The sequence below is a fragment of the Homarus americanus genome, unplaced genomic scaffold (assembly GCF_018991925.1).
Source record: "Homarus americanus isolate GMGI-L3 unplaced genomic scaffold, GMGI_Hamer_2.0 scaffold42476, whole genome shotgun sequence".
Lineage (NCBI taxonomy): Eukaryota > Metazoa > Arthropoda > Malacostraca > Decapoda > Nephropidae > Homarus > Homarus americanus.
The window spans coordinates 1-12,228 of record NW_024736304.1 but is presented as its reverse complement, the minus strand read 5'-3'; the positions used below and the strand labels follow the sequence as shown (position 1 = coordinate 12,228).

At 45.3% G+C, this 12,228-nt stretch overlaps 1 non-coding gene across 1 annotated transcript; it reads left to right on the top strand.

The window, feature by feature from the left end:
- The first annotated feature begins 3,812 nt into the window (after window positions 1-3,812).
- On the top strand, window positions 3,813-3,929 carry LOC121872131. Its single transcript, XR_006090034.1, has one exon. It is a non-coding gene; the product is annotated as a U5 spliceosomal RNA (small nuclear RNA).
- The last annotated feature ends 8,299 nt before the right edge of the window (window positions 3,930-12,228 follow it).

Sequence of the window (12,228 nt, the reverse complement as noted above, 5' to 3'; positions counted from 1 at the left end):
CAAAGTCCCCGGATCGATAATAACAAAGTCCCCTGATCGAGTATAACAAAGTCCCCTGGTTGAGTATAACAAAGTCCCCTGATCGAGTATAACATATCCCCTGTTCAAGAATAACAAATTCCTGTTGTCGAGTATAAAAAAGTCCCCTGATCGCATATAACAAAGTCCCCTGGTCGAGTATAACAATTTCCCTTGATCGAGTATAACAAAGGCCCCTCATTGAGTATAACAAAGTCCATTGGTCAAGTATAAAAAAGTCCCCTGGTCGAGTATAACAAAGTCCCCTGATTGAGTATAACAAAGTCCTCTGGTCGAGTATAAAAAAGTCCCCTGATCCCGTATAACAAAGTCCCCTGGTCGAGTATAACAAAGTTCCCTGATCGAGTATAAAAATGGCCCCTCATCGAGTATAACAAAGCCCCCTGCTCGAGTATAACAAAGTCACCTGATCTAGTATAACAAAGGCCCCTCATCGAGTATAACAAAGGCCAGTCATCGAGTATAGAAAAGTCCCCTGATCGAGTATAACAAAACCGCCGAATCGAGTATAACATAGGCCCCTCATTGAGTGTAACAAAGGCCATTGGTCAAGTATAAAAAGTCCCCTTATCGAGTATAACAAAGTCCCCTCATCGAGTATAACAAAGGTCACTAATCGAGTCCAAAAAAGGCCCCTAATCGAGTATAACAAAGTCCCCTAAACTAGTATAACAAAGGCCCCTCATCGAGTATGACAAAGGCCCCTCATGGAGTATAACAAAGTCCCCTGATCGAGAATAACAAAGCCCCCTGTTCGAGTCTGAAAAAGTTCCCTTAACGAGTATAACAAATTCCCCTTATCGAGTATAACAAATCCCCTTATTGAGTATAACAAGATCCCCTAATCGAGTATAACAAAGGCCCCTGGTCGAGTATAACAAAGTCCCCTGATCGAGTATAAAAAAGTCCCCAGGTCCAGTATAACAAAGTCCCCTCATCGAGAATAAAAAAGTCCCCTGGCCCAGTATAACAAAGTCCCCAGATCGAGCATAACAAAGTCCACTGATCGATTATAACAAAGTCCCCCGGTCGAGTATAGCAAAGGGACCTGATCCAGTAAGACAAAGTCTCCTGATCGAGTATAACAAAGTCCCCTGATCAAGTATAACAAAACCCCCTGGACAAGTATAACAAAGTTCCCTGATCGTTTATAACAAAGTTCCCTGATCGAGTATAACAAAGTCCCCTGGTCCATTTTAACAAAGTCCCCAGATCGAGTATAACAAAGTCTCCTGGCCCAGTATAACAAAGTCCCCAGATCGAGCATTTCAAAGTAAACCGATCGAATATAACAAAGTCCCCTGATCGAGTATAAAACAGTCCCCAGGTCCAGTAAAACAAAGTCCCCTCATCGATTATAACAAAGTCCCCTGGTCGAGTATAGCAAAGGGCCCTGATCCAGTAAGACAAAGTCTCTTGATCGAGTATAACAAATTCCCCTGATCAAGTATAACAAAGCCCTCTCGACAAGTATAACAAAGTTTCCTGATCGTTTATAACAAAGTTCTCTGATCGAGTCTTATAAAGTTCCCTGATCGAGTATAACAAAGCCCCCTGGACGAGTATAACAAAGTCCCCTGAACCGGGTATAACAAAGTCCCCTGATCGAGTATAGCATATCCCCTGATCGAGTATAACAAAGTCCCCTGGTCGAGTATGACAAAGCCCCCTCATTGAGTATAACAAAGGCCCCTAATGGAGTATAGCAAAGTCCCCCTGACAGAGTATAACAAAGTCCCCTGATCGATTATAACAAAGTCCCCTGGTTGAGTATAACAAAGTCCCCTGATCGAGTATAACATATCCCCTGATCGAGTATAACAAAGTCCTCTGGTCGAGTATAAAAAAGTTCCCTGATCGAGTATAACAAAGTCCCCTGGTTGAGCATAACAAAGTCCTGTGATCGAGTATAACATATTCCCTGATCGAGTATAACAAAGTCCTCTGGTCGAGTATAAAAAAGGCCCCTGATCACGTATAACAAAGTGCCCTGGTCGAGTATAACAAAGTCCCCTGATCGAGTATAACAAAGGCCCCTCATTGAGTATAACAAAGGCCATTGGTCAAGTATAAAAAGTCCCCTGGTCGAGTATAACAAAGTCCCCTGATAGGGTATAACAAAGTACTGTGGTCGAGTATAAAAAAGTCCCCTCGTTGAGCATAACAAAGTCTCCTGGTCGAGTATAAAAAAGTCCCCTGATCGCATATAACAAAGTCCCCTGGTCGAGTATAACAAAGTCCCCTGATCGAGTATAACATAGGCCCCTCATTGAGTGTAACAAAGGCCATTGGTCAAGTATAAAAAGTCCCCTGGTCGAGTATAACAAAGTCCCCTGGTTGAGCATAACAAAGTCCCCTGATCGAGTATAACATATCCCCTCATCGAGTATAACAAAGTCCTGTGATCGAGTATAAAAAAGTCCCCTGATCGCGTATAACATAACCCCTGATCAAGTATAACAAGGTCCTCTGGTTGAGTATAACAAAGGCCCCTAATCGAGTATAACAAAAGTCCCCTGATCGAGGATTAGAAAGGCCCCTGGTCGAGTATAACAAAGTCCCCTGATCGAGTATAACAAAGTCCCCTGATCGAGTATAAAAAAATCCTCTGGTCCAGTATAACAAAGTCCCCTGATCGAGTATAAAAAAGTCCCCTGGCCCTGTATAACAAAGTCCCAAGATGGAGCATAACAAAGTCCCCTGATCGATTATAACAAAGTCCCCCGGTCGAGTATAGCAAAGGGCCCTGATCCAGTAAGACAAACTCTCCAGATCGAGTATAACAAAGTCCCCTGATCGAGTACAACAAAGCCCCCTGGACAAGTAAAACAAAGTTCCCTGTTACAAAAGCATTTTTTTCCTAAGTTTTTTTGTTTTTTTTACGTTATCAAACTTGACTTGAAGCCTGTAGATAAGGTTGAAGGGCTAATATTTGTTGCTGGGTTTTTGTTGGAAGTACTTTGAAAGTATTGGGGCGGGGGGGGGGGTTAGGGGGACGTAAATGAGGGGAAAGTTTGAAGGAAATTAGGAGAGTAAAAGTATCCGGGCTCAACTAGACATGCTGTATTTTAAAATTCTTTATTGATCTTTTATACTAATAATTTAAGTTGTAGCTCGCTAGCTTTTGACTTTTCTTCTCGTTCATGTTTTGATATAACAGTAGATAGTATTTCAAGCGCTATAATAATTATTTAATGTTTTTTTTTTTTTTTTTAAGATTTATTGGACTGCTACTTCTGCGGACCTGAAGTTAACAGTTTCATACAGGCGTAATAGTGGTAGGTAGACATGAGAGACCGGTGGTTATCACCATTGAAATAACTTATATTACATAAGAATAAAAGCATTTCTATAATCAAGATCCAGGTTTATTTTCATTATATTAGATTACTATTAATTATGACTAAACGGTTGCACAATGAGGGCCATATTATAAAACAGAACATTTATGAACTAAGTTATGCCCTTAAAGACCTTAGTTGAAGCGCAGTCATAACATTGTAACAATAACATTCTCGTTGATTTGCTATATTTGTTCAGATTTAAAGGAATTATGTAAATTAAATTCTCTTAAAGAAAATCCACATTAAGTAATAGCACTTTTGACTGCCAATCACGGTAGTCTTAAATGTTACGAAGGACTTGTAAATCTTATTTTAAAACTCTTCTAGACACTGGACAATAAAACCTTTAATGTCTTTCTTGACTGGAACTACAACTCCATGTATGTTCTAAGTTAATGTTTGTTGGGGTCTTGAACAACTTTGCAACCATAGCTCTGGTTTCCCTTCAAAACGCATAAATCTTTCGCCTTTTACTAAAGATTTCCGTGGGGGGGGAACAACTCAATGAGTCTTGATTAATTTTTTCTTAGCCCATTCACATGGGCTCACAAAACTAATTCAAATTAGCTGAAAATAATCATACAATGTCGTAATCAAGTGTATGTGATCTAATGTAGTAAAAAAAAAAAAATCTATTCACATATACAACGTCCTGGATGGAACAATTATCCCGACTATTACAGATCTAAATCAGGTTGGGAGAATACAGATCTGTCATAAAATTAATTTCATGCACTTATTAAAAATTGCTCTAGACTTCAAACAAACCAAGGGTACCTAGGGACAGCACTAGGATCCCGCTTCCTCTATCAAGAAATAAAAAATATTGAAATTGAATTGAAATCTGTAAACCTTTTGAGTTCCCTACTTGAAATGTTTGTTCTCTAACCACTTCAGAACAGAGATATATCAGATCAGACCAGTCAAGGAATCTACTTTAAGAATGAGGTATCATTGACGTCATCCCTAGAGATGCCAGTAATTGTTAACTGTGGCTGAAGTCACCCCCTTTTCATATATGAACATCACAGAATCTGATGTTCATGGTGAAATTGTTGTAAGGGTGTTAATTAAGAAATTAATTAATTATCCTGAAGGGGACTCTCACGCCACGTATCTCTGAAAATCTAACGGGTGTAACCTAATACTACTTGTCTAACGCTCCGGAACGTTCACCAGGGACTGCCATCTTGAACCATGAAATCAATTTAATTCTGGTCTTCGATAGCTCAGTCACAGCGAAGTTTGAAAAAAGGATCTTAGGAAAGTAAAATGAGTTCGTAGTCTCATTTTCACGTAGTTGATTGATACGTTTATTGAGATAAAAAAAATACATCTCAAAGGGATGAAGTGACTTAAGTCATCCGCCACCCCAGTCCAGGAATGTCCCTCTCAGGACTCACATAAATCCCTAATACAGATATATCTTGTATAGTACATAGTTATATTCCAGATGCAAAATTTCTATATTTCTTGAATATTTCATCTACTTTCCTATTTTTAAGCATCCATTCTATTTGCTTGGAGACATTATTTATCTGAGCATTTCTATATACATTAAGAAATGGGCATCCCATGTGGCAGGGTATGGGACCTGGATGTTCTACAAACTCTACATTCCATATCCCGTTCACTTCTCTCGGCTCCAAGTTCCTAGTAATATTTATACCCTAATCTTAACCTCATACACACCGAATCTTTCCACCTGCTCCTATCTTTCCTATTTGTAAAATTTGTGTTCATGAGAACATGATAGTAATGTTTCATTGTTTCACTTTTCTCATATATTTCATTCCTTTTTAAATTATCTTCTATTGATTGTATTTTCCGCAATTTGCTCATAATTTTTTCAAAGTTTTAATACATATTATGTCAATCTCGGCCTTTTCCGTGACTCTTTTTGCTATTATATCTACTGCTTCATTAAGACCAATCCCCACATGTGAAGGGGCCCATACAAATCGAAAACTATGGCCTTTTTTCCTTATTGTATTTACAATTTTTCTACATAAACCAATAATGTGTTCAAAGACTGAACTCCCGCTGCTCAAAGAATCTAAAGCTGCCCTACTATCAACAAAAAAATATATATCTTTATTCCTCTTTACAACATTTTCTAATCCTACTAACAATGCATATAACTCGGCTTGTGTTGATGATCTAAAATTGCTCGCCGTTGTCCAATTTTCGTGTCATCAGTACCTTGTTCTGTGTACTGGTTTATAAGGATCCCACACCCTGCCCTGCCACTTGACACAACTGAACCGTCACAATATACATGCAAGGTGTTTATTTTAGGCAAATTACTAATCTTATTCCCATAAACCACTTGCAAGTACAGTATTTTAAGTAAAAGATTGAACTTGAGAAACTTGGATTGAAATATACTGTACTGTTTTATATTACGTTAAAATAATGATATTCTTTCAGTAAAATCCCCAGACAGGTTTACAATTCATTTCGGTAATGGTGGAGCACACGCTTAGCTCCAGATGGGTTTTATGAAATAGCACCAAAACTTCTATTTACATGATCATAACACGAAAATGGAAACACTGCGCAGATGATGATAATGATACGGAGAGAAGTGAGCCGTTTGCTCAACAACAACAGAAGATCGCGGAAAGGTGTTATCACTACCAGAGACACGACCTTCCTCAAACCAAAACTGACGAAAAAACGCTATATACTCAAAGAGGACTCCCGGTGCTCACCTTAACCGCGGAGCCGGGAACATTTCACCAGGGGGAGCGCAGTAGTACTTCCGAGCATCAAGCCCGCTCACCGAAACCACTAACGTTGATGAAGGACCAAAAGGACGACCTGCCGAGGTCCGAGGGCTGGGTGAGAGAACTGTTAGAAAATATGAGGTTCTCCCAAAGGCCGACGCCGAAGTTCAGCGGAGGAACTTGTGGTGAATACTGGAAGTTCAAGGAACCCTTCCAGCGACACGTTGGGATGCCGCAGATACTTGATGCTTTGAAATTAGAGACACTCTTCGTCGATTATGCCAGCTCCGCTAAGGACGCTCTGCGAGGATGCCTGCAAATACAAAATCCCAAAGGATGGTACAATGAAGCACCAACGTGGGGTCCCGGGTTACCTTTCCGGTTCCGGGACCAGGTTTTGGGGTACCCCCGGTATGTTTCCTCTCACTGCATGGTCTTAGTAATAACCACAGCAATGGAGAAATACCGGGTTCCCTGCCCGCCTCCTAAAATATACTATAGTCAACTCTCATACTTTAACCTCTTAGAAAGTCCAAATCTGTGTTCTTTCTTCTATGTAAAAAGGACACTGATTATGTACTCCCCGTTAAGCTGATAAGAACAGATACTACACTTTGATCTTAGCCAAAAGGCATCCTGTTGGTTCCGCTGTCCTTGCTCCACCTGACGTTGATTGTCTCTCCTCCTCCTCCTCCACTGTCGGACATGTCTGGCTACTTTGTGGTTGATCAAGCCTCTCTTTGTTGGGGCAGTATTGCACATCACACTGGAATCGAAAATGGAAAACCCTTTGCTCCTCCCTCATCTGCCTCTTGACGATACATTCGTGATTGCCTGGCCGGGAATTCAGTACAAGATGGCATCCAGCACACAGCTCAGCCAAAAGGCCGAGAAGCAGGTCCCGCAACTAGTACTAAGTATGGAAGTAGCAAAAGAGAGAAATAAGAATATATTTTATTTAAAAGAATGATACAGAGTTTTTTATTTACAATAGTTTGGGTATTCCAGTTATTTGTGACCATTGGCTGACTATCTATTTCATTTTATACATAGTGTTCCTATTCCACAAACTAGAACCTATTCTTTCTTCTATCTTGACTTTGGGTTTATTTCACCCTACATACTGTCTAGCACCTGAGGTATGTTCTATATAAATCATTCTCGACCAGCGAATGGCATCACTTACACACAGTTTCTTGAAGAGGCGCAGGTATCCCTTTGATGCCAGTCGCCTCATCAGCTTCTCATTCTCCGGGTCGTATGCTCCCAGGGGTCCCACTATGAATGCAGCCACCTTCACCTGCTGGTATTGTCTTCTCATCTCTGCTGCCAGTTCTACATACTTTTCTTCTTTCCTCAGTCTTGCTTCTTTAAATGCCTCTTGTCCATTCTCGAATGGGCAGGTGACGTCGATCAGGATCACTTCTCGGTTCTTTTCAATCACCAGGTCTGGACGTCCATTGTCTGCTGCTCCTGGTACTCGTTCATTTGCCAACATGATCTTCCAATGTCGACCTTCTGCGGCTTTTCGTACTCTATCCACCAGGGCATTATGTCGCTTTTGCATGGCTCGAGCGTGTATCATGCAGTGGTTTACTACATGTGGGAGCGTTACTTCTCTATTGCACCGACGACATCTCCGATCCCTATTCTGGCCTCGCTTCGCTCCATTGACGGGGAGTAGGTTCAGTCTTGCTCGGTGTATGAAACGCCAGTCTGCGAAGGGTGTATACGCTCCATTTCGAACAAATGCTGATGATGCTCTCTCCTGTGCTACGAGCTTCATCACTTTCCCTTGGTCAGGCTTATTCTGCAGAACTTCATCTCTCATCTGTCGTCGCCGGCTCCGGATGGTTTTGGCTACCTTCCTTCTATCTTTTTCTTCAATGATGGAGTCCGTGCATTTTATCTTGATGTTGTCTCCTCCCTCTGCTATCCAGGAAACCCCCATTCGGCCTGAGGCACACCTGGCTCTAGACCAGATGGTTTGGTGGTCTCCTCCTCGCGTTTGCATCTCTCCCTGTGTTAAGTACATGCATGCGTCGGTCATGCTTGGCTCCTGTCGTGTTCTCATTGTTGCCACTCGCCGGCATTCTTCTCTGGCTATTTCCCTGACGTCAGGATCCGGTGACGTGAGTAATTTATATGCGGTATCCACCAGGAAAATGTCAGAGTCTTCTGCCGCGAGTGGGACACCACACGCTCCAGCTTTACTGCTTCCGTACAAGTACTCATTCGACGCTCTTGACGGTAGATGTAGCGTGTGTTTAAGCATTGTCTTCATTTCGTTGTCCAGGTGTGCCCAGTCTGTTTTCCTCAGTTGCCAAGTTCTCATTGCATGCACTCCTGCCGGGAACATGAATGTCTTGACTGCATCTATTCTCTGCCACGGTGCTAGCTTGCTTGTCAGTATTTTGGTCCCGAGTTGCATTAGTTCCTCTACTGTTTGGATGTTTGGCAGAAGATGGAACCTGTAGGTTATGTATATAAGCTACTGTGCCGAGTAGCAACCTTGTACATAAGCTACTGTGCCGAGTAGCATTCATATATATTATCACGTGGCAACACTGCACGTGTTATGTGGCAACATTGCCCCGAGGCTGCCATATGGCAAGGCGCCTCAGTCTGACCGTGTGAGCTGTGCTTGGCACATGCTGGTCACCGCTTGTATTTCTCTCATCCACAATAAACGAACTCAGTGTTACTCAGTGTTTCCCTAGCCATCACTGCATTCTTCAGGGCACACTAGTAACCTTCCTGGCGCAGTGTCTAGGATCTGTGGACTTACAAAGTGTGTGAACAATGCCGACAGTTACGTCTGCCGGTGATGCGCGTCGACTCAGTGTGTTGTGTTGTGTTGCGCTGTGTTTCGCCGCGATGTGCAGTGTTGCTCCGTCACAGTGCGTTTTAGTGACGGTGCCAGTGTTAGTGTCAGTGTATTAGTGTGTGTCTAGAGCTGAGTTGAGCATTGGCCTGTCTTTTTTTTGTGGTACCCACGGAGCACGCAGGCGTACACCCTTCTCGTGCGACATCCGGGGGACACTGACGGTCTTGCCGGACCACGCAGCTGTCCACGCTCCCTCCGCTCTCTGAGACACACACACACACACACGCACGCACTCACTCACGGACAGGACAGTGGACCTGGACCATAAGCGTGATTTTTGTGCTGTTTATGTCTTATATATGTGGTTCGAGCTGTTGAGGCGCCACTTTATATATTAAACAGTGCAGTCCACGCACACACAAAGATGGGAGGTAAGAAGGGACAACGTCAAGATGGGAGACACGACTCCCCACCACCTTCCCCTCCACCCGGCGCAGACTCTCATCCTCCACCTCCTGTGACGGACATTGCCACAATTCTGAGGTGGATGGACGACCGGGACGAGCGACGTAGAGAAATGGATTTTCAGAGGGAGGAGACACGAAGAGAAGAGGAAAAGTTGCGTTTTGAGGCACTATTGGCGACCCTGGCGCTAACCCACCCTCCCTCACTCGCAGGTAGCGCGCTTCAAGGCACCAGTACACTCCCTCCTCCACCACACCAGCGTCCTCCAGCTCCCAAGGCATCTGTTCAACCCCCACCCGCCCTCTCACCAGACGTCACGTTTCAGCTTTTTCGTGAGTGGAGGCGGCGTTGGACAGATTACTCCACGATGGTGGACCTTGACAGCATGCCTCCAAACAAACAGCTCATCCAACTGCGGATGTGTTTGTCGCTGGAGACCCAGAGAATTTTGGAGCACACGTTGCGAGTGCCTCCCGATTCTACCTCTTCAGTGACGGATGTGCTCGACCTTTTACAGGAGCATGTTAAGGGTCGGAACAACGAGGCTTTGCGTCGCCGTGCCTTTACCAGCTGCAAGCAGGCGGAGAACGAATCCTTTGACGACTTTTTTGTACGTTTGAAGAGTTTGTCAGAGGAGATCGACGTCTGCAAGGCGCACAGCCGGGAATGTGAGGAAGCCTGGATCAAGCACGGGATCTTGACAGGTGTCAGGCACGAAGAGTTGATGCAGCGACTCATCCCCCTGGACGCTTCCTCCACACTCCAGGTGGTAGTGACTGAATGTCGGTCATACGAGGCCACCAAGTCCGCCACCTCTGCCTTATGGCCCCACCTGCTGTGAGAGCTATCTCACAATACAAGAAGGATAAGAAGGCGGCCAACAACGCGAAGGCTGCCACACGTTCTTCCACGCCTCCGCCTAGTGCTTCCTGTGGCAGCTGTGGAAAGCAGCACAGCCCCAAGACTTGCCCGGCCGTCGACGCACTGTGTCGTGGATGTGACCGTAAGGGCCACTGGTCTAACACAGACAGGTGCCCTGCACGAGGCCACAAGTGTCAGGCCTGCGGTCGCTATGGACACTACGACAAGTGCTGCCGCCAACCCAAGCCCAAAAGCCCGAGACGAGGAGGAAAGCAGCGCACTTCCCTCGGGGTGGTTCGCACGCAGCCCCCTCCAGATGGCCCACGCAGCCCCAAGCAGCAGCGGAGTCACATCAGGAGGCTGGAATCGACCACACGCCTCAGGGCTACCCCTGCCCAGATCCTGTATGGTCACCCTCTCCGCTCTTGCGTTCCTACACACGCCAAGGCCTTTGCGAAGGATTGGCAGACCAAAGCCGAGAGCTGCTACCGCCGCACCGCTACACATGCCCAGGACGCCAAGGCTCGGTATGACGACCGTGCCCGCCCTCTTCAGCCGCTGGAGATTGGTGCCCTTGTCCACGTCCAGGACCCGACGACGACACGTCGGCACAAGGTGGGCATAGTGATGGGCGTCGGCCGGTCGCGGGACTACAAGGTCAGGATGCCGAGTGGCCGTGTCTGGTGGAGGAACCGCCGCTTCCTCCGGCCAGTCCCACCCCCTGCTGCTGGCCCCCTGACCGAAGACGAGTCACCTACACCTCACGAGGATCCGCCCCACAGTGCACCTCGACGCTCGGAGCGACTTAGGACTAAGAAGTCCGCTCAAGACAAAGACTATGAGCGTGAGGGGGGAGGGAGATGTAGGTTAAGTATATAAGCTACTGTGCCGAGTGGCAACCTTGTACATAAGCTACTGTGCCGAGTAGCATTCATATATATTATCACGTGGCAACACTGCACGTGCTATGTGGCAACATTGCCCCGAGGCTGCCATATGGCAAGGCGCCTCAGTCTGACCGTGTGAGCTGTGCTTGGCACATGCTGGTCACCGCTTGTATTTCTCTCATCCACAATAAACGAACTCAGTGTTACTCAGTGTTTCCCTAGCCATCACTGCATTCTTCAGGGCACACTAGTAACCTTCAGAACCCAACTGGTCGTCCCAAGAAGAGCGTTGCTTCGCCATCGCTCTTCCATTGGATGGGCGTTTCTCCCACGTAGAACTGTGTCTGGCGCATTCCTCGAGGTCTTCGTCCAGACAGGTGCAATGATGAGCTTTTGCTAGGATTTAGGTCCAGTCCCATCCTACTGCATTGTTCTGTTGCTATGTAGAGGAGTTGCTGTAGATTATCTTGCTGTTTTGTAATGATGGTTATATCGTCTGCATATGCTAAGCATGGGTGCTTGTGTTGTTGGTTCAGTATCATTCCTTCGGCCGCGATTTTCCGCAACAGTGGTTCGACCGCTATATTGAACAGGAGACCACTTATTGGGCACCCCTGTTGCACACCGCATTGCACTGGTATCTCTTCTGTTTCTCCTTCCTTTGTTAGTATTCTTGTCGTCTTGCCACTGATGATGTCTCCTGCTACTGTTTCAAAATCCCATCCCACCCCTATACGGTTGAGCGCTCTTTTAATGAGGTCCAGTGACACTGAGCCAAATGCATTGGTCAAGTCGAGTGCTGCTATGCAGGTATCGCCATTGTTCCGTCGTGCATTGTCCATGTGATGTTGAAGTATGTAGTTGTGTTCTATCACCCCATCACTTGGCATGAATCCTTTCTGTGCAGCGCACAGTACCTCGTTGTCAACGAGCCACCTTCTGAGTCGTGCTGTGAGGCATCCCGTGTACACCTTGTATATTGTGCGGCTCAGTGTTATAGGCCTCCAATTTGCAACGACTTCTGGGTTACCACCTTTTTTGGGGACAAGTATTGTTCTGTATCGTTTCCAGGAGTC